The 22138-nt window shown below is 44.1% G+C and overlaps 1 protein-coding gene across 3 annotated transcripts in view; it reads right to left on the bottom strand.

Moving 5' to 3' along the window:
• The window catches only part of LOC126470160 (potassium voltage-gated channel subfamily H member 7-like), a 1327516-nt gene that overhangs the window by 248799 nt on the left and 1056579 nt on the right, over positions 1 to 22138 (bottom strand). The gene's annotated exons all lie outside the window — the stretch shown is intronic.

Consider the following 22138-nt stretch of genomic DNA (forward strand, 5'->3'; position numbering starts at 1 on the left):
GTATGTCGACGACTTACTCTTTTCGTGTAACTTCCAATGTCAAGTCTTGGCTGAATGCCAGCCCCAAGATGCCATTCTAAGGATCTTCGCACAGGCCCTTTCACATGGCTTCCAATACTCGACTAAAAAAAGCGCGTTACGCATTTCTGTCATTGTACCTTGGTCCATCCTGAGTCTCAACTTTACTTGCGTACCCAGCGTTTGGTTTTAGTTGTTATTCAGCCCGATTTTTAGGACTCCCATTCATGAAACAATGACGTAGCTACCCTACATTCTTCAACTAAAGACTAGCTGCATGAGAAAGCCTAACGCTCTCTGTTTCAATGCCCACAGACCTTGGAGTGTGGATAGTGCTACTCTCCTCCATATTTACTGGAGCCTGGTCTCGTCCCTACTGGACCGCAGGTGGCAAGTTTATGGTTCAGCGGCACCTTCAAATTTGAAATTATTGGACCCAGTCCATTATCATGCAGTACGATTGTCTACTGGCACCTTTAAGGATAGCCCCGTTGACAGTCTCCTTGTCGAAGCTGGGATACTTCCTCTTCAGATCACATGGTACCAACTCCCGCTCGCTTATGCAAATATCATCAGATAATTTCCTAATTAACCAACTTGCTACCTTGTTTGGTATCCAGGACACGAATTAAGAGTGGTATATTTCCAGGATCTAAAGTTTTAATCACTCCCATGACCTTTCGGCGTCTGTTCCGCTAACTTCGTCGTAAGTATCAGAGCACTACCGTCACTTACACTGATAGCTCTCAAACCATGGATAGGATAAGATATGCTTTTACATCTCATGTCAGTCAGGTATAACATTAGTTGCCGGGAACATGTGGGATTTTCAGGGCACAGCTGATAGCTGTTAACAGAGCCTTACTTTTTAATGAATACCTCCCACGACCACATTTTTAATTATTAATAACTCAATGAGCAGTCTCCATGCTATTTATTGATGTTACTCTTCTTACCGTGTGATATCTGTTATATGACTATCTCTCTGATCTTAGTCGTACTGTGGCTCTTTTGTCTTTCTCGGTGTCCCATTTGATAGAGGTATCCCAGAGAAACAATTACTCGCCCAATATTAACTTTGACGATCCTAGATACTGGTTTGTCTACTGAACTATATTTCTACTCAGATGGAGATGAAACACCATGTTTTGGGCAATCGCCCTCTCTAATAAACTCCGCGCTATCAACGAGCCTACGGCTGTGTGACACTCCTTCCATTCTTCCCTTAAGGTATCCACTGACTCATGAGACCTCCGCTTCGGTCATACCACATTAATCTTTACTTCCGCTTTGTGTTACGAGCTACCCCTACGTTGAGACTGCGGAGCCTTACGGACAGTATTCATATCGTGGTGGAATGCCCTCTTATGGCTCTCCATGCTACGCATGATCTTCCGGATTCTTACTTCTAATACTGGCGGATGATTCGTGGCCAACTGAAATGGTTCTCTGTTTCCTCCATGAAAGTTGTTTATATTCTCAGCTATTACATTTTAAACTACTCTTATGGCTGAGTCGGGGAAGTTGGTGTTGTGGCGTTCTCTCAATATGCTGGGTCTGGAGGACCCTCGAAACCCCCTCCTTTGCAAGCTGCCTAAGCCGCCCTCTTTAACTCTGTTTTAATTGTCTTTGGATGCGCTTGGCCTCTTTTCTCTGCCGCACCCCATTTTCCTTTTTAGGGGCATCACTCCGATGAACAGTGGGTGCTATTCTCCTTTTTAATCCTTGGACTATACTTGATCGGGGTATGATGGCTGGGAGGGGGGGAGGGCATTAGGGGAGAGGACCCCATCGCATACACAGCCCCGGGCGACATTCACCCAGCCCCACCCATGCATTGATCTTATTATTTCTCTTATCTTGCTTTATTACTGGCTGTCTGACGTTCATTACGCTTTTAGCCGACTCACTTTTGCAATAGGAATCTCCCGACTCGAATGCACTTTTTGCTGTATAACTCTTCACCCTTAATCGATTTGGCGAGTGGTTGGTTGCGGGTGGGGTTTCTCTCACCACAGATGAGCATTGGGAGACCCCTCATCTGCTCTGAGCTACATACTGACCCGACCCGACCCATATACTTTTACTTCACCTTAATTTATTTCTCTGCTCTGGTATCAATATTGCTTTCAATGTCACGATTTTACCAGTCCTCCATACTTTTATAATCTGGTGGACGGCACATGTCGGACAAACTGCCTTTTGACTGAGGGACTGATGACCTAGCTATTTAGTCTCGTAACACAGAACCAAACGACCAACTGATGGCCATTTCTTTTTCAGTTTCATCGCATTTTTCCTGAAGGTATTTCACGCTCGCTTTCCTGCACTTCCGGTTTATTTCATGTCTTAGTCACTTATGTTGCTGTATTCCTGTCTTCCCAGAACATTTTTGCACTTTCTTCTTTCGTAAATCAGCTGAGATACTGAATCAGTTATACACTGTTCCTTCGCAGCTAACTTTTATGTACCTATATGTGATTGTCCAACTTCTGTAATTGCCCTTTCAAGAGAAGTCCTTTCCTCTTCAACTGAACTGCCAACTACGGCATTCATTTTCGCAGTTATCTATAGATTTATAGAACTTCAAACGTACATCATTATTCATCAGTACTTAAGTATCCCACTTCTTTCCACACTGAGCTTCTGGACGATTCTCTTATGCTTTAGTTTACTCATCACCATCACTAAATTGTAAGTAGAGTCTAAATCTGCTCCTGTGTATGATTTAAAACCCAATATCTGATTTCGGAACCTGTCTGGTCATGATGTATCTTCCCTTATCTCCATGTCTTTCTGGGTAAACCTACTCCTCTTGTGATTTATGAACAGTTCAAATGGTTCAAATGGCTCTGAGCACTATGGAACTTAACTTCTGAGGTCATCAGTCCCCTGGAACTTAGAACTACTTAAACCTAACTAACCTAAGGACATCACACACATCCATGCCCGAGGCAGGATTCGAACCTGCGACCGTAGCGGTCACGCGGTTCCAGACTGTAGCGCCTAGAAACGCTCGGCCACTACGGTTGGCTATGAACAGTGTCCTTGCCATTAATAGCTGACATTTATTGCAGAACTTAGATAGTCTTTCTCCTCTCTCATTCCTACTAACAAGCCCAATTCTTATCACAACTCTCTACCTTCCATTTCTTCCACTACTACAATGTTCCAATAACCCATTATAATTAGACTGCCGTCTCCATTTAAAGGCTGAACTATAGCTTGCTGAATTATCGGTTCAGTATCTTCGCGGTTTGTTGCCGATTCTAATGAGAGTAGCCTCGTAACCGAACCGTTCACAGCAACTCACTCTCTGGCTTCCCTTCCTATTCATGATGAATCGTGCCCCGTTGCATAATTTTCTACTGATGTTAATATTATTCTGTATTGTTGTGGTCGGAAATTAACATTTTCTTTCTATTAATTTCGCTTACTTCGACTATATCTAGACTGAGCCTTCACATTTCCCTTTTCAGTTTTTTAGCTTCCCTGCCACATCCAGCCTTCCTATATTCCACGTTCCGGCTAGTAGTGTGTTAGCCTTTCATTGGTTCTTCAATCTCATTCTCGTAGTCACCTAACGCTTGGTAATCTTCTCACGGAAATCCGAGTAGGGGATTAATCTGGAATCTTTTGTGAATGGAGTCATCGTCATGACAGTTTTCTGATTACGTGTCACATGTCTTCTGGATACGTTAAGTATCTTTAATGGAGCGATTTTAGTTGCCTTGAGCATCCTCAAGGCGTTGATCATTGGTAATTCTTCCGCTTTTTTAAGGACAGTAGCCCACCCCCAAGGGCAGGATGGTGCCCAGAACTTCTCTCCACTCCTGCACACTATTTGGCAAGACCGTCGGCAGAATGAGGACGGCTGTTTCTAACGAAAGTCTTCGGCGTATATTACTGATGAGTTTTATTCAAAACTCAAGAGGTCACAAACTGGACCCAGGGCTTTCTGAGTATTAGTTACTTAGTTAGATGTTCCATAGATCATTTGAACGATTCTTTTGTCGATATGATGTGGAACGAGACAGTTTACATATGTATAAATGATTGGTCTTAACACTAACGAAAACATTATTATTTCAGTCCTAATCATGCAACAACATTTAAAAATAAGTATTCTTTAACTGGATACGAATCTGTACGTAGAAATTCGTCAAGAGCGACAGAAACTGTACCAAATTGTTTGAGAAACTCAATAATACGCTTCTTTCAGTTGCATGTTTTCATCAGTATGCACACCCAAAAGTTGAGATCATTCTATTTTACATACTGACTCCTACCAATGTGCTACATCAATTATTGGTGTTATTCTATTTGTTGTACATAACTAAATATAGTATGTATCTTCAAAATTTAGGGACAGTCCTCCTGAGAACCATTTTATAATTCTTTCGAAAATATCATTTACTATCCCTTCTGTTGCATTTTCTCTAATGGGATTTATTGTAACACTAATATGGTATTCAAAATGTACCAATTCTGCTTGTTGAATGTTAAGTGGAAGAACATTCACATATACACTGATGAGCTAAAACGTTATGACCACCCGCTCAATAGCTTGTTTGTCCGTCTTTGGAACGAAATACATCACCGATCCTGCATATCATGGATTCGACAGTTTTTTGGTAGGTTTGTGGAGGTATGTGGCATTAGGTGTCTACGCTCAGGTCATGTAATTCGCGTTAATAGATGACCGCCGATTCGCGTACGTGGTATGACGACCGATGGCGACCCAGATGGGTTCTATAGGATTTACATCATGCGAATTTTGACGTCGAGACATCAACGTAAGTTCACTATATTGCTTCTCAAACCACTGGAGAAAGGTTAGGGCTCCGAGATACGGACAATAATATAGCTGAAAGATGACGTCGTCGTTGGGAAAGACATCAAGCACGAAGGGATGCAGGTGGTCCGCAGCTGTCAGCGTGTCTTCGATTACTACCGCAGTACCATGCTAGCGCAGGAGAATGTCTCCCATAGCGTAATACTGCTCCCACCAGCCCGTGTCCGTGTTGCGCTGCACATCTCGAGTCGCCGTTCACCTCGATGACGGTGTGTGTGGAGGCGACCATCGACCTAGAGTAGCAAAAATGTGATTCGCCCGAAGAGCCGAATAAAACTCATCAGCAGAAGCTGCCGAATGTCGAATCCCTTCGGTCCCGTGGCCACTGCAGTCGTTACCGACGATATTACTGGGTCAACATGTCAACACGTGGGTGTAGTCTGCTCCCGGAGCCCCATGTTCAACAATGAACGATGAATGGAGTGCTCCGGAACACATGTGCGTGCACCAGCATCATTTTCTTTCGGCTGAGATGCCACTGATCACCATCTCTCCTACTTTATAGAGCAGAATAGCCGCCGAACCGCACGATCTGTGAAGAGTCGTGGAAGTCCAACCATTTAGCGTCTAGTAGTAATTTAATTGTCCTTCTATCTCCTTCTGTAGATACTCACGAAAGCAGCACTTGAACATTCGACTAGCTTAACTGTTTTCGAGATACTCGTTCATAATCTCTGCTTAATAATAATCTGCCCTCTGTCACGGTCGCTTTTCTCAGTGGATTTCCCCAGTTGCAGCCCGTATCTCCGCTAGGGTGTTCTCCCGCCCGTGTCTGGTCAGTTTACACACTGTTGTTACGCGTCACGTGTCCGCAACGCCACCAAACGGCATCCAACGTCGCAGTGGGCAGCGGTCATAATATTTTGGTTTATGAGTGTATAAGGACCCTGAATTTAACACTGTGGGACTCACTTTTGTGACTTCTCCCCAGTCACTAAAATATTCTACCCTTTACGAGATTGTTGGAATTATTCAGCACAACTTCTTGCATTCTGTTTCTTATGTACGATTCAGGCCAGCTCTGCTCAAAGCCATCACTTTCATACAACTTAAGATCACGCAAAATGCCGAGTAGCAATATTTTATTACTTAAGGTTGTAATATTTGATGAGTAAATGTACAAATTATCACTAAGCAAGCAGAGCACTCTACTAAGAAAAAAATTCGGAAACGTGCGGTCAGCCGCCCTGCCAGGATGACGTGCGTAAACAGCTCTCATCAAAACACAGGAACTTTTCTCGTATGCCCTGGGCTGTTTAACACGAAATTACACGTTGCCTCCACAGCGTCTGGAGGCGCCAACCTCGCCGACAGGCAGCGTGCCTGTTGCAGCTGACAGCGCTGCCGTCAGGGCACTATTTTGCTACGCCAAGTCACATGCACTCACAGCGCCACGCGGATATCCACCCGCGCCCAACTATTTAGGCCATCGTCGGAGCGTGCTATGCCAGTTACGCCCTACGCCTTATGTTGGCAGCACCAGCAGTTCAGTGTCAGAGGTGTAAGTAGGCGGTGCCAGCAGTTTCCTCTCACCGCTCCACGACGGCAGGCCCAGCCCAGTTCATCATGTAGCCGTATCACAAACAACGTCAGAGGAGAAATATTTCTGTTGTATGTACCTGTGTGGATATTCATCCAAGGGCATTGTAACAGACTTTTGTGGTTGTTGATAAAGTTATTCTTTTAAGAGTGACTTTAATCACTCCTCAGTACGAGGATGCTTCAAATCTGACACAATCTATCTTGGAACACACAATGGGTTATGGTCCCTCTGAGGGTAGCATACACTATGTGATCAAGAGTATCCGGACATCTGGCTGAAAATGACTTACAAGTTTGTGGCGCCCTATATCGGTAATGCTGGAATTCAATATGGTGTTGCACCACCCTTACTCTTGATGACAGCTTCCACTCTGGCAGGCATACCTTCATCAGGTGCTGGAAAGTTTCTTGGGGAATGGCAGCCCATTCTTCACTGAGTGCTGCACTGAGGAGAGGTATCGATGTTGGTCGGTGAGGCCTGGCACGAAGTCTGCGATCCAAAACATCCAAGAGGTGTTCCACAGGATTCAGGTCAGGACGTAACGCAGGCCAGTACAGGAATGTTTTTGTCGTGTAACCACTCCGCCACAGGCCGTCCATTATGAACAGGCGCTCGATCGTGTTGAAAGATGCAATCGCCATCCCCGAATTGTTCTTCAACAGTGGGAAGCAAGAACGTGCTTAAAGCATCAATGTAGATCTGTGCTGTGATAGTGCCATGCAAAACAACAAGGGGTGCAAGCCCCCTCCATGAAAAACACGACAACACCGTAACACCACCGCCTCCGAATTTTACTGATGACACTACACACGCTGGCAGATGATGTTCACCGGGCATTTGCCATACACACACCCTGCCATCGGATGAGCATATTGCGTACCGTGATTCGTCACTCCACACAACGTTTTTCCACTGTTCAATCGTCCAATGTTTACGCTCGTTCTATGAAGCGAGGCGCTGTTTGCCATCTAGTAATGTGATGTGTGGCTTATGAGCAGCCACTCGACCATGAAATCCAAGTTTTCGTACCTCCCACCTAATTGTCATAGGATTTGCAGTAGATATGGACGCAGTTTGGAATTCCTGTGTGATGGTCTGGATAGATATCTACCTATTACACATTACAACCCACTTCAACTGTCGGCGGTCTCTGTTAGTCAACAGACTAGGTCGACCAATATGCTTTTGAGCTGTACATGCCCCTTCATATTTCCACTTCACTATCACATTGGAAACAGTGGACCTAGGGATGTTTAGGAGTGTGGAAATCTCACGTACAGACGTATGACACAAGTGACACCCAGTCACCTGACCATGTTCGAACGCCGCCCCATTCTGCTCTCTCACGATATCTATTGACTACTGAGGTCGCTCATATGGAGTACCTGGCACCTAATATGAAAGACGTATGTTTTGGGGGGTGTCTGGATGCATCGGGGCATTGGTGTTTCTGGTGCAAATTACTATTACCCAAGATGGCGGCGATGATGTCATCCAAGATGGCGGCGATGACGTCATCCAAGTGGCAGCTTTTGGCAGGGAAAGTGTCACACCCCGTCACTTCCCATTCACCAGAAAAATGGCGGGAAGTTCAAATTACTACAGAATAATACATCACACATAGGTCATCTCTACTAACTTGAGAAAATAACAGGAAGATATGTCACTTGGGCTACCTCCACTAACCTAAGTCAGCTGGCCACCACCTTTTCCTATGGGTTGGTGGGAAAAGGACTCAGCCTGCACTGGGATGATGGAGAGAGGAGGGAGCGTACTTTATTTATTTTGGAACAATTTATTTATGGATGGAGTATATTTAGCACAGTGGTATAGTACACACGCTCTGACATGCCACACAGCATACAGACCTGCAAACTACTCCTACATAATTCATGTATAATGCTGTACACATGTGCTTGCTAATTGTAAGCTGTCAAAACAACGCATTGCACAGCCTACAGACATGCAAACCACTCATAAATAATGCAATAATCCAGAGAGCCAAACAACTCGTAAATTGTCAAAATAATAATCCATCTAAAAGACTCTGCAAACATTCATGCTGTCAACGACGAAATCATGCACCAATTTTATTTAAACAATTACAGGCATTACCACCATCCAGTGCGTTCACCACGAGGTCCACACTCCAACTGACCTAGTACACAGTACCATCACCAGAGTGCTGTCGTCTGTTTCGTGATGTAATCCAAGATGGTGGTGGGAAATGGCTGGAAAACGACTCCATCTGTGCTGGGCATGAGCCTTTATTTTGCATGCAGTGTCTCCAGCACGAGATCTAGACTCCAACTGACCTAGTACACAGTACTGCCACCAGAGGGTGCCGTCATCCCTCCTGTGATGTAATCCAAGATGGTGGGGGGAAATGGTTGGAAAACGACTCTGGCTGTGCTGGACATGAGTCTTTGTTTTGTAGCCACTGTTTCCACCAAGAGATCTAGACTCAAATTGACATAGTACACAGTATTGCCACCAGAGGGTACTCACATCCATCCTGTGACGTAATCCGAGATAGTGGTCTAGAGGGGGAAAATGGCACGAAAATGACTCAGCCAGTGGTGAGATGCTGGGGAGAGTGAGGAAGGAGTGTACTCTATTTAATAATAATGAAGTACACAGATGTGCAGACACGAAATCAACTTTTAAACTGTCCAAATATCGCATTGCACAGCCCACATGGCCGCTAGCAAAATAATGCAACAGACAGGCTATCAACACGCGCAAGCACCGCCCCCCCCCCTCCCCCACCCCCTGTCCAGTAGAGCCTAAGGAGGCTAGCGATAGCCCCCGCAAAGTGACACAATCGTCAGCTGTCAAACCACACACAGAGGCCCATTAGGATCCTGAAGCATGAGTCGGCGGCATCCCTTTCATACTTGATACCTGAGAAATTCCTACCGAAATACGTGTTCACCTAGACATCAGTGCTGACGTGACCAGGCAGGAGTGCAGATGCTCCACTGGCGCGCCATCACAGCCGCGAGATGCCGCCAGACACAGGTGAATGTTGCTTCCATTTTCGAGTATACAGTCACTGTTATAATGACGTCACAGAACTCCAAGGCGTGCTCACGCAGACCCCATATGTTAGACGCCTCTGGGCAGCATTTGTCTTTGGCGCTGATGACAGAGTAGCATAGGGAGCGTTGTTTCTAGTGCAACATGAGACACGCATCTAACCCTGCTTAATCACCCAACGAGTAACTACAAACCATCACAAGTGCATCTAACAACATACTCAACCTTATATTGATGTCATGTGAATATGTAAAAAATAAGAACCAAGTCGACCTTGCGGAAATTGTATAATCTCCCAGAAATAGTTAACGCTTGCTTTCTTGGTGTTCCAGCTTGTATGCACAAAAATTCTTCCCCTAACAGAATCCGTTTACGAAAATATCACAGAATTGCGTCGAATGCTGTCTTCCTCGCAGACCTAATGTGGTACCCAGTCCACCATGTGTTAACCTTCCTGCTTTCAACACACACACAAATGTTCCCTCCACTATCTAAAGGCTCTTATTTCCAAGCTCAAAGGAAGTGAATGAACTGAGCATTATTATTGGCTCTTATCGAACTTACCCGCCGAATTACTGATGCCACCGCTATGGAAGCGCCATCCATCTGTTCTTTCTTTCTGCAGATGGGAATTTCAGCAATAAAATTATTTTGCACAGATCGTTAAACTGCACTGAGAGTTAAACCTGCAAAGTCATCTACAGATCATCAATTACATATGAGACTCACAGGAATATTGGAACCTAAGAAGATATTTACCAGTGCAACTACAATTAAATATTACGATTTTTTAAGCACTATCAGTGTTTTCTTTACAGAAGTGACATACAGTCACCATATTGCACCAAAAACTAAACCTGACAAAGTGCCATACATATCTTCAAATATGGGAAGACTCTTACTCAATTACACTGCTCTTCCACTGAGGACAGGAGATTGAATATTAGAGTGTGAAACCGATCTCCAACCCAGCAATTTACCAGTGTGCACTGTGTCGATGTAGTTAACTTACAGTTCATATCCTCTGACATACAAAATCATCCCTTTTACATCAGAGCACCCTCTGCAGACTGAAGTCACTCTCAGAACTGTTCTACATATTCGGTCTCATTTCCCCTCTGCACAAACGCATTACTGAATCTGCTCCGAACCAGCTTCCTTGCTTGCTCGCATTTCTGCACACATCTCCAGACTCGGGGATTACAAAACCACATGTATTTTCCCATGGTTCACCATAATGTTATACCATTTTTGCTGTACTTCTCGACATCAAGCACTAGGCAGCATCCTACCGATCGCTAGGATAACATAATTCCGAAGATATAGACTTGAAATCAATTCCCTACAAACCCCAAACTTTAACGAGGTTCAGCGTGCTGTAAACCACTGAGTAACTAGAAACAAATAGAGGAAACTAATATTTCCACTCTCGAATACCGACGTCGGTGATTAACAGATTCCAAATCATCTCTATAGTTTACAAGCCAACTAAGGTCTTTCCCACGTCTAGAGAATAGGCAAATGTGTCTTCCACATGATAGATGTACACACCATGATCAATCTTCTCTCAACTAAATAAAGATGCGAAATGTGCTGAAGCAGGCAACCCAACAATTTACGTGGGAGGGAATAACGGTCCAGCACAAATGTACATCCATACACAATCTTCTCAAATTTCCACTTGATCATGAAAGCCGCCCAACACACACTAAGTGTTAGTTCGCTATTCGGTCGTCTAGACGACGGAAAAGTTAACTCAGATACATTCCTACACTCCAACAGGCCTCTGCATTCGGACAGCTGCTGCCATTAACGGGAAACATGAATCATTCCCACCACAGGCCATGCATACACGAAATCATTCTAGAAAACCGGTCACATATCATTATACTTAGAATTAAATGATACAATCACGGTTTCAGTGGAACAGCATTTGACAATGAGCAAAGTATCGGAAATACACCCTGCTGAAGTCTGTGGCTCTGGAAATTGAAATATCTGTATCTTCCTTGCAACTGGAAACAGTCATCTCCTTTACACATATAGGAACACAAACACAGACATTATAAGCCTGATGCTCAAATGCAAACATATCACACACACCCCCTCACCCCCTCCCCCACTACTACTAAGTATAATACTTGACCAAAAAATGATTCCACATGATGCAAAATAATACTGACCGAAAATCAACGATGGGTGGGCATGTCTCTTAGGTTTTTCTTGCGAGTGCTACCACCGTGTCTTAGAAAGAGAGATGTAATCAGCCAGATGTTAAACCAGATCGAAATAATTACTGTATGTTTCTGTCAAAAGCGGTCTTGGTTCTACAGGTGTACAAAAGTATCCAATTTAAAGGCTATACCCACTTTACAAATCGAGGTAGGACATTACCACTGAATGTGGTGGTTTTTTCTGGACAAATACCATGATGGTGATCATAGGAATGTTCATTATCAGACCAACACATAGCCCATGATGCAAACGCATGATAAAATTACCGCATTTTGAAAGCGATTCGGCTAAGGAACTTGGTATGTAAGCGGTATTTGCGACTGCCTACACCGCCCCAGCTAGATAATTCTATAGTATTTGTAACCCATTATGTCTCAATACCATATCAAAGGTTCTGTGATATATCCACTGAGTTATAGGTGATGACTGATTGAGAAGGAACACAAACAGTAGTTGTATATGATGTTGTGATTGAGGTAATAAGATAATGTACACTAGCTTCTCAAATCTCTTGTGTTTCGCTATCCGCTAGAAATGATGTCTGGGATTTGGAAACAGGTCAACCCATTCAAGTACATACCTGCGTTGGATCCTATTAACAATTCCTTTAATTATTACAACCACTACTCAGTCATAAATTCTGGCACTCCCATATCTCGAAACGAGTCACCTTTCCTGAGCCTAGCTGCTACAGTAAAATTCCAATATGGTTTTAGTCACCCCCTACGCATCTTGCAACTCATCCCATTTCTACAGCTTTCTGCATGTGATCATTCCAATTTAAGTTGGAAACGAGCAGAAGTCAGAGAAAGACATGTCCACCACCTTCTGCAACCCATGTAGTAACAGAACGACCTGAGTTAGTGCAACAGGACTATTCAGCAGAAATGCGCGCAATGTTGTACGACACTACAGTCCGAAGCAAATACGCGTCTATTCAAATCAATCAGCCCAACATGATATTCTCGTTATTCTCTACCCCCTAACAGAAAAAATTACGTACTATAAGGTCCACTAACTTCATCAGATATAGAAGTCACCTAGGCACCGATGCTGGCGCAATGACGCAAAGCTGCGGTGTGGTCCAGTCCAGAGAAAGAGAGAATAGCGCAGCGTGCAGCCCTCCAAGCATTCCTAATGGTGTACCCCGTCCCTCACCGAATTTACACATCAAACAGCTGCTGCTACTGCACTGCAGAGGCCACTTTAAAGTTTGATCACCTATACTCTAGGTGAATGATCGAATCACACTGACTATACTGTGTCTCAAAAGACACTCCCTCTGGTCCTGTTTAGTTGTTTGAAACAATGTTTTCTAACACACTTTTGTACAATGACAAACATTTCGTTTTTCTGCCACGACTTCGAGACCTGTGCCAGGTTCAAAACTGACATTAAGAAGTACTAATCCAAGGCCATTCATAGGAAACTAGATGTAGCATGGTGTAAATCATGTTCTTACGGCCGATAGCATAACACGCCACACATCGACTGATTTTAAATAAAAGACAGTTACAACATAAGCAAACTGGAAGAGTTTTACGGCGTTGGTGTAGGTCTCCAAACTACAGTCCAAAGGTGATTCATGAGCTCTACAGTTAGACTCGTCTCCCACACTGATGGAACAGCTTATGTCTCTGAATTCCCTTTCGACTGACTGCGTCAGTCACTCTAGGCAGTTTAGCAGGGTTAGACATGTGTCTCATGTAGTACTAGGAACAATGCACCCCTGCACTACTCTGTCATCAACTGTAAAGACACATGCTGCCCAGAGGCATCTCGCATAGTGGGTCTGCGTGAGCACACTTTGGAGTTGTGTGACGTCAGTATAACAGTGACTGTATACTTGAAAATAGGGGCAAATTTCACCTGCGTCCAGTGGAGGCTTGTGGCTGTGATGGCGCTCACCTGGAGCGTCTGCACTCCCACCTGGTCACGTCAGCACTGACGTCTAGGTGAACACGTATTTCAGTAGGAATTTCTCAGGTGTCAAGTATGAAAGGGATGCCACTGCATTATGCATGCGGGACCCTAACAGGTGTCTGTGTGTGGTTTGACAGCTGACGGTCGTGTTACTTTGTGGGGGCTATCGCTGGCCTCCTGTGCACGCTACTGGATAGAAAGTGGGGGCAGTGCTTGCGCGTGTTGATTGTGTGTCTGTTGCATTATTTTGTAAGTGGGCATGTAGGCTGTGCTATGCGCTATTTTGACAGTTTACAAGTTGATTTCGTGCCTGCACATCTATGTACTGCATTATTTAGGAGCAGTTTGCAGGTCTGTACTGAAATTATTTCGGTAAATTAGGAGTTGTTTGCGTTACCCAAAGCACATCAGGGAGAGTGTTTTGCATCAGTGCGATAAATATACTCCACCCCTAAGTAAAATGTTCCAAAATACAGGGTGATTCAAAAAGAATACCACAACTTTAAAAATGTGTATTTAATGAAAGAAACATAATATAACCTTCTGTTATACATAATTACAAAGAGTATTTAAAAAGTTTTTTTTCACTCAAAAACAAGTTCAGAGATGTTCAATATGGCCCCCTCCAGACACTCGATCAATATCAACCTGATACTCCAACTCGTTCCACACTCTCTGTAGCATATCAGGCGTAACAGTTTGGATAGCTGCTGTTATTTCTCGTTTCAAATCATCAATGGTGGCTGGGAGAGATGGTCGAAACACCATATCCTTAACATACCCCCATAAGAAAAAATCGCAGGGGGTAAGATCAGGGCTTCTTGGAGGCCAATGATGAAGTGCTCTGTCACGGGCTGCCTGGCGGCCGATCCATCGCGTCGGGTAGTTGACGTTCAGGTTTCATAACTAACCTTTTTCGTAGGACTCTCCATACAGTTGATTGTGGAATTTGCAGCTCTCTGCTAGCTCTGCGAGTCGATTTTCCTGGGCTGCGAACAAATGCTTGCTGGATGCGTGCTACATTTTCATCACTCGTTCTCGGCCGTCCAGAACTTTTCCCTTTGCACAAACACCCATTCTCTGTAAACTGTTTATACCAACGTTTAATACACCACCTATCAGGAGGTTTAACACCATACTTCGTTCGAAATGCACGCTGAACAACTGTTGTCGATTCACTTCTGCCGTACTCAATAACACAAAAAGCTTTCTGTTGAGCGGTCGCCATCTTAGCATCAACTGATGTTGACGCCTAGTCAACAGCGCCTCAAGCGAACAAATGTACAACTAAATAAAACTTTATAGCTCCCTTAATTCGACGACAGATAGTGCTTAGCTCTGCCTTTTGTCGTTGCAGAGTTTTAAATTCCTAAAGTTGTGATATTCATTTTGAATCACCCTGTAAATAAAGTAACTCCTTCCTCACTCTCTCCAGGAGCTCACCACAGGCTGAGTAATTTTCCCGCCATTATCCCCCTACAGACTACCATCTCGGATTATGTCACAGAATGGATGTGAGCACCCTCTGGTGGCAGTACTGTGTACTAGGTCAGTTGGAGTCTAGATCTCTTGGTGGAAACAGTGGCTTCAAAACAAAGACTCATCTCCAGCACAGGCAGAGTCGTTTTCCCGCCATTTCCCACCACCATCTTGGATTACATCACAGGAGGGATGACAGCACCTCCTGGTGGCAGTACTGTGTACTAGGTGAGTTGGAGTGCAGACCTTGTGGTGAACAAACTGGATGGTGGTGCTGCCTCTAATTGTTTAAATAATGACTGGTGCATGATTTCAACAGTTGACAATTAGCATGCATCTTTGCAGGGTCTTTTAGATGGAGCTGGCCGAAGTGGCCGTGCGGTTAAAGGCGCTGCAGTCTGGAACCGCAAGACCGCTACACTCGCAGGTTCGAATCCTGCCTCGGGCATGGATGTTTGTGATGTCTTTAGGTTAGTTAGGTTTAACTAGTTCTAAGTTCTAGGGGACTAATGACCTCAGCAGTTGAGTCCCACAGTGCTCAGAGCCATTTGAACCATTTTTTTTTAGATGGATTATTGACAATTTACGAGTTGTTTGGCTCTCTGGATTATTGCATTATTTATGAGTGGTTTGCATGTCTGTAGGCTGTGCAATGCGTTATTTTGACAGCTTACAATTAGCAAGCACATGTGTAGAGCATTATACATGAATTATGTAGGAGTAGTTTACAGGTCTGTATGCTGTGTGGCATGTCAGAGCAGGTCTGTATGCTGTGTGGCATGTCAGAGCGTGTGTTCTGTACCACTGTGATAAATATACTCCATCCATAAATAAATTGTTCCAAAATAAATAAAGTACACTCCTTCCTCTCTCCATCAGCCCAGTGCAGGCTGAGTCCTTTTACCACCAACCCCTAGGAAAAGGTGGTGGCCAGCTGACTAAGGTTAGTGGAGGTAGCCCAAGTGAAATATCTTCCAATGATTTTCTCAAGTTAGTATAGATAACTTTGGTGTGATGCATTATCCTATTGGAATTTGAAATTCCCACCATTTTTCTGGAGGAGTCGCCATTTGGATGATTTCATCGCCACCATCTTGGATGAAGTCATCGCTACCATCTTGGATGACGTCATCGCCGCCATCTTGGATGATGGTACTTTGCACCAGAAACACCCTTGCCCCAATACTTCCGCATACTTTTGATCTCACAGTGTACATCGCCCATCCAAAGACTTCAGAACTGTCTTCATTCTTGCATATCAGCGATGGTAGCGCAGCAACTGTGATGGCAGCTTGAACTAACAACTATCAACAATAGATGTGCATTCAGCCAGTCAGATGTGAAAAGGCAGTGTCAAGTAGTGGACATGCAGCCATAGTGTAACAACCATAATAAATCGCAATGGATTAACTTCTCTCAATCACGTGTTCAAGACATTTTAATTAACGTTTTTAAGAAGAGAGAAGTGTGTGCAAAGTCTGTCCTATTCCTCCTCACACTTTGTGTCCTAAAGGGAAACAACGATGTGTGATCGCCTGCACCGACTTGATTGAAATGGAAAATTCGGACAATATTTCATCTGGAAAAAATCATCACAAGTGACGAGACTTTACTTATCAATAGTAACACACCCAAAAATGACAAAAAAGCTGATAGCCTCGGCGTTGAGCGTACGTGGGCTCCTCCAAAATGACTAAGTGCAGATATAGACATGAAGGGTCAACGTTTTGACGACATATGCGATGCTTTCCTGTACTCAATCACATCGCATATCACGCCGTCGACTCGACCTTTCGCGCCAGTGAGAGCTCTGCATAAGGCCACATATTCCGTAAGCGTCAAAAGCGAACAACTGCGCGTGATGTCTGGGTATGTGACTACCCGTAGCATCGGGCGATATGCTCGGGTGTCCTGCGTGCGTGCGACGCCCGCTCGCTACAAGATGGCTACTAGAGCCGACCAGCTATTTTTATAAAATGGTGCCCACAAATCGTAGAATATTGTAGCTCGAGTGTAAGACAGCAAAAGTACCCTTAGTTAGGAAAGTATGGCGATAAACGAGTATTGAGGTACGGTAGCTCAGCGTGTTCGGCCACCGGTTTAGTTGCCCTCTGTAATACACTCCTGGAAATTGAAATAAGAACACCGTGAATTCATTGTCCCAGGAAGGGGAAACTTTATTGACACATTCCTGGGGTCAGATACATCACATGATCACACTGACAGAACCACAGGCACATAGACACAGGCAACAGAGCATGCACAATGTCGGCACTAGTACAGTGTATATCCACCTTTCGCAGCAATGCAGGCTGCTATTCTCCCATGGAGACGATCGTAGAGATGCTGGATGTAGTCCTGTGGAACGGCTTGCCATGCCATTTCCACCTGGCGCCTCAGTTGGACCAGCGTTCGTGCTGGACGTGCAGACCGCGTGAGACGACGCTTCATCCAGTCCCAAACATGCTCAATGGGGGACAGATCCGGAGATCTTGCTGGCCAGGGTAGTTGACTTACACCTTCTAGAGCACGTTGGGTGGCACGGGATACATGCTGACGTCCATTGTCCTGTTGGAACAGCAAGTTCCCTTGCCGGTCTAGGAATGGTAGAACGATGGGTTCGATGACGGTTTGGATGTACCGTGCACTATTCAGTGTCCCCTCGACGATCACCAGTGGTGTACGGCCAGTGTAGGACATCGCTCCCCACACCATGATGCCGGGTGTTGGCCCTGTGTGCCTCGGTCGTATGCAGTCCTGATTGTGGCGCTCACCTGCACGGCGCCAAACACGCATACGACCATCATTGGCACCAAGGCAGAAGCGACTCTCATCGCTGAAGACGACACGTCTCCATTCGTCCCTCCATTCACGCCTGTCGCGACACCACTGGAGGCGGGCTGCACGATGTTGGGGCGTGAGCGGAAGACGGTCTAACGGTGTGCGGGACCGTAGCCCAGCTTCATGGAGACGGTTGCGAATGGTCCTCGCCGATACCCCAGGAGCAACAGTGTCCCTAATTTGCTGGGAAGTGGCGGTGCGGTCCCCTACGGCACTGCGTAGGACCCTACGGTCTTGGCGTGCATCCGTGCGTTGCTGCGGTCCGGTCCCAGGTCGACGGGCACGTGCACCTTCCGCCGACCACTGGCGATAACATCGATGTACTGTGGAGACCTCACGCCCCACGTGTTGAGCAATTCGGCGGTACGTCCACCCGGCCTCCCGCATGCCCACTATACGCCCTCGCTCAAAGTCCGTCAACTGCACATATGGTTCACGTACACGCTGTCGCGGCATGCTACCAGTGTTAAAGACTACGATGGAGCTCCGTATGCCACGGCAAACTGGCTGACACTGACGGCGGCGGTGCACAAATGCTGCGCAGCTAGCGCCATTCGACGGCCAACACCGCGGTTCGTGGTGTGTCCGCTGTGCCGTGCGTGTGATCATTGCTTGTACAGCCCTCTCGCAGTGTCCGGAGCAAGTATGGTGGGTCTGACACACCGGTGTCAATGTGTTCTTTTTTCCATTTCCAGGAGTGTATAAAACTGAGTGAATGGATCAACACTGAACTTCGAACGGGTGTCATGGGACGTCCGTCCTGAACAAATGCAATACCGGACGAAATTAGATAATCCTTTCATCCGCATCATGACTCATGTAGTCGTAAAAATTTTCGTATTTTAGAAACAGGTCACGATGTCGAAATGAGGTTTTTTGAAAATGACAGCACGCAAAGAGAGATGTTTTGCAGTATTATTAACACTTAAAACGTTTTGGTCAAATGCTTGAACAGAGTGAAGACAAGAGTCTCTATAAATTACACAATACGTTTTTGGCCGAATTTTCATAACCATACAAAGAAAGGGAAATGGACAAATGGTATCTCAAAGTGACCAATGCGAAGTCTAGTTTGCAAAGAAATATTAAATTGCTTGAAAGTAATCAACGTAATTAAGGAAAACTTAATAAGTGATTTGAGGAAAAATTGAAATATTCCACCAACAAACAAGATACACTGATGTGATATTTAACTGTCAGAAATGCTTCCTTCGAATCTCGTTCTAAATTTAGTATTTTCGAGAACAGAAGTCGGTAGGAAGGCTAATGAGGTGTCAGTGTCATGCTTTCTGAATAAAACTTGAAAATAAGAAAAGTGTAAAAGACTGGTCAAATATTCTGTGATATGACTTGTCTAAAAGAAATAAAACAGATCAGAGAGACATTTGACGCGCCTGTGAGTGATGCTCAAAATAATGTACAGCAAATGAGGTGCATCAAATGTTTCTCTAATCTGTTTTATTTCTTCCTTTTAGGCAAATCGTTTCGCACACTGTTCACCTTCGGATGCTTCGTATCGGTTAAGCAGATAGGACCTTGTCGATAGAAACATAATGCCACCATATGTCTAGAAAAGTACATATTGTTTATGAATATCGTAAACACAGATTGACTATTTACAGTAAATGAATCACATTTATGTATATGCCAAGCCCTTGTGTTTTATTATACATTTGATAGGTATTACATCCTGGGATTGGTGTGTATACACTTAAAGACCAAGTACTTTGGCAAGATCTTAAAAATATATTTTGAGATGCAGTATAAAGGGTATATATAAAACTTAGATGACGTAACAGTTGACAGGACTGCATTTCATTCAGTTAAAATATCAAAAGCAGCTGGGATCGAACAGAGGCTCTTCAAATCAAATTACTAATCTCAGACACTACCATTACACCACACACACTTCCTGCAAAATAATCCTAATTGTTTGCTATTACTCAGTCATTTTACCGCGCTTATCGGCTACTGAAAGTGCTTGGTTAGATAAGAAACACTCACCTTTAATTTACTGATCATATAGTTGATTGCATCTCTGCTCAGCTCCTTATATTCGAATACTTTATCTGGCGACCTTCGCAGCTGATGGTATAAAAAAATCATGAAATTTTCCATGCAGATTCCTTCCTTTGCAAATTCCATGCACAGCACTCGTTTATCGCCTTAATTTCCCACCAAAGGCTAATTTTGTTGCCATATTATTAAGCTACAATATTCTACGATCTACAGGCTCCGTTTTATAGAAACAGCCGGTCGGCTCTAGTAGCCATCTTGTCTGTACGAAACCGTCAGAGCCCAAGTCTTACACGCACTTGTCCGATTTTCCTCTTCATTTTTACGCAGTACAGCTGCTACTAAGAAGGACAAACTCAAAACTTCGAATCTCAGGCCCGAATTTTTACTTATTACACGTTACTCGACATCGTCGGTTTCGCTGTACACAGCATGAATTTAAGGCCTGCTTCTTAGAAGTTATATCCTAGTTCAGCATAAGGCGATCGATGTGTTTATGTTACATTCCTGAGTGTGAAAGGTCTGGCCGTTTGGTTTCTGCTTAGTGTACGAAAGGTCTTGTGTTCGATAGTCACGAGCGACAATAATTTTTGCTCCCACCAAATGAGCTCCTTCACCTCTGTCAGCGCCAAGTGGAGAACGCAGGGCCAGCCGTTACTCGTAATTCTAGTCAAACTTGATGTCCTCCCACTGCCGACTGGAGTGAAAACGGATTACATTACACCATGACAGAGGCGGATGTCGCGGCCATTTAAAATTCTTAATGTTGCTTACACGCAAAATGTAGATTTTGTGTCATTATTGAAAAATACGGAATAAAAACATCATTATATGTTCAAATACAAAGGATTCGAGAAATTCGTTTTGTGACTCACAATTCTCTGTTTCCAATATTTTTTCTTACTATGCACATTTTTCGGCAACGGCCTTGCCGCAGTGGAGACACCGGTTCCCGTGAGATCACCGAAGTTAAGCGCTGTCGGGTGTGGTTGGCACTTGGATGGATGACCATCCAGGCCACCATGCGCTATTGCCATTTTTCGGGGTACACTCAGCCTCGTGATGCCAATTGTGGAGCTACTCAACCAAATAGTAGCGGCTTCGGTCAAGAATACCATCATAACGACCGGGAGAGCGGTGTGCTGACCCCACGCCCCTCCTATCCGCGTCCTCCACTGAGGATGACACGGCGGTTGGATGGTCCCGGTAGGCCTCTCGTGGCCTGACGACGGAGTGCTTTTTTATGCACATTTTTCAGAATTTTGGAACAAGATTGTGAATTTCAACAATAATTTCGTCAAAATGTTTGCGAAAGTCATTATTATTATTATTATCACCATTTTATATGCGTCTGTTTCTGCAACGAGGAAAAATAATGATAAATATGCCAAATGCAAGAAATAATTATTTTTATCGTGGGTCCAGCATGTGTGCTGGTGACGCACCCACTGATCGTCTGTAGAGTCGATATTTTGTGATAAAGGTTACTTTAAGTACTAGCTATTGTAGATAATTCGCTTCCCGTCATCCGTATTATGTAAACACGATGTTAGGCAAGCACCTTTTCCATTCTCATTTGTAAGATATTCTTGAATAATGTGCCGCAAACTGTAACATCTCAATCCTTATTGCTGCCTTCCTTCACTGAAACTATGATAAAAGGGATGCAGAAAAGAATGTGTCGGCCGTGAATAACTTAAAAAATTTTGGGAAAAAACGTAACCAATTTTTAAAATCCATCTGATAGACCTACCTCATGTCGCATTAAAAATCGTGCATATTGTTAATACTGGCTGTGGCACTCGAAGATAACTGTTTTCCTCCCAGTTTTTGTTTCGTGAAGCATACACGAGGTACACATGTACTTGATAATGTTGTTAACGTTTTGTCTCCTAGCCCGTTATGCTCTCAACCGGACAGCAAAGTTTTGCAGTTAAGCATCACGAATAGAAGAGGGGTCTCCCGAATTCTGTCACCCACTGTACAACAGTTGAAATTTAAAAGCATTGCAATCTAAAAAAATCTTGGCAATATTGTATTTAATAGTCTCTCTGTTACATTATTACTATACTACACAACACTAATCAGTAAATGAAAACAAATTAATCAGAAGTATTATAAAAAACCAGTAGCAACTTATACACAGTTTGAAATGAGAGCTATCGGAAAATAATACAAATTTTCATTTT

This window comes from Schistocerca serialis, chromosome 3 (genome assembly GCF_023864345.2).
Source record: "Schistocerca serialis cubense isolate TAMUIC-IGC-003099 chromosome 3, iqSchSeri2.2, whole genome shotgun sequence".
Classification (NCBI taxonomy): Eukaryota; Metazoa; Arthropoda; class Insecta; order Orthoptera; family Acrididae; genus Schistocerca; species Schistocerca serialis.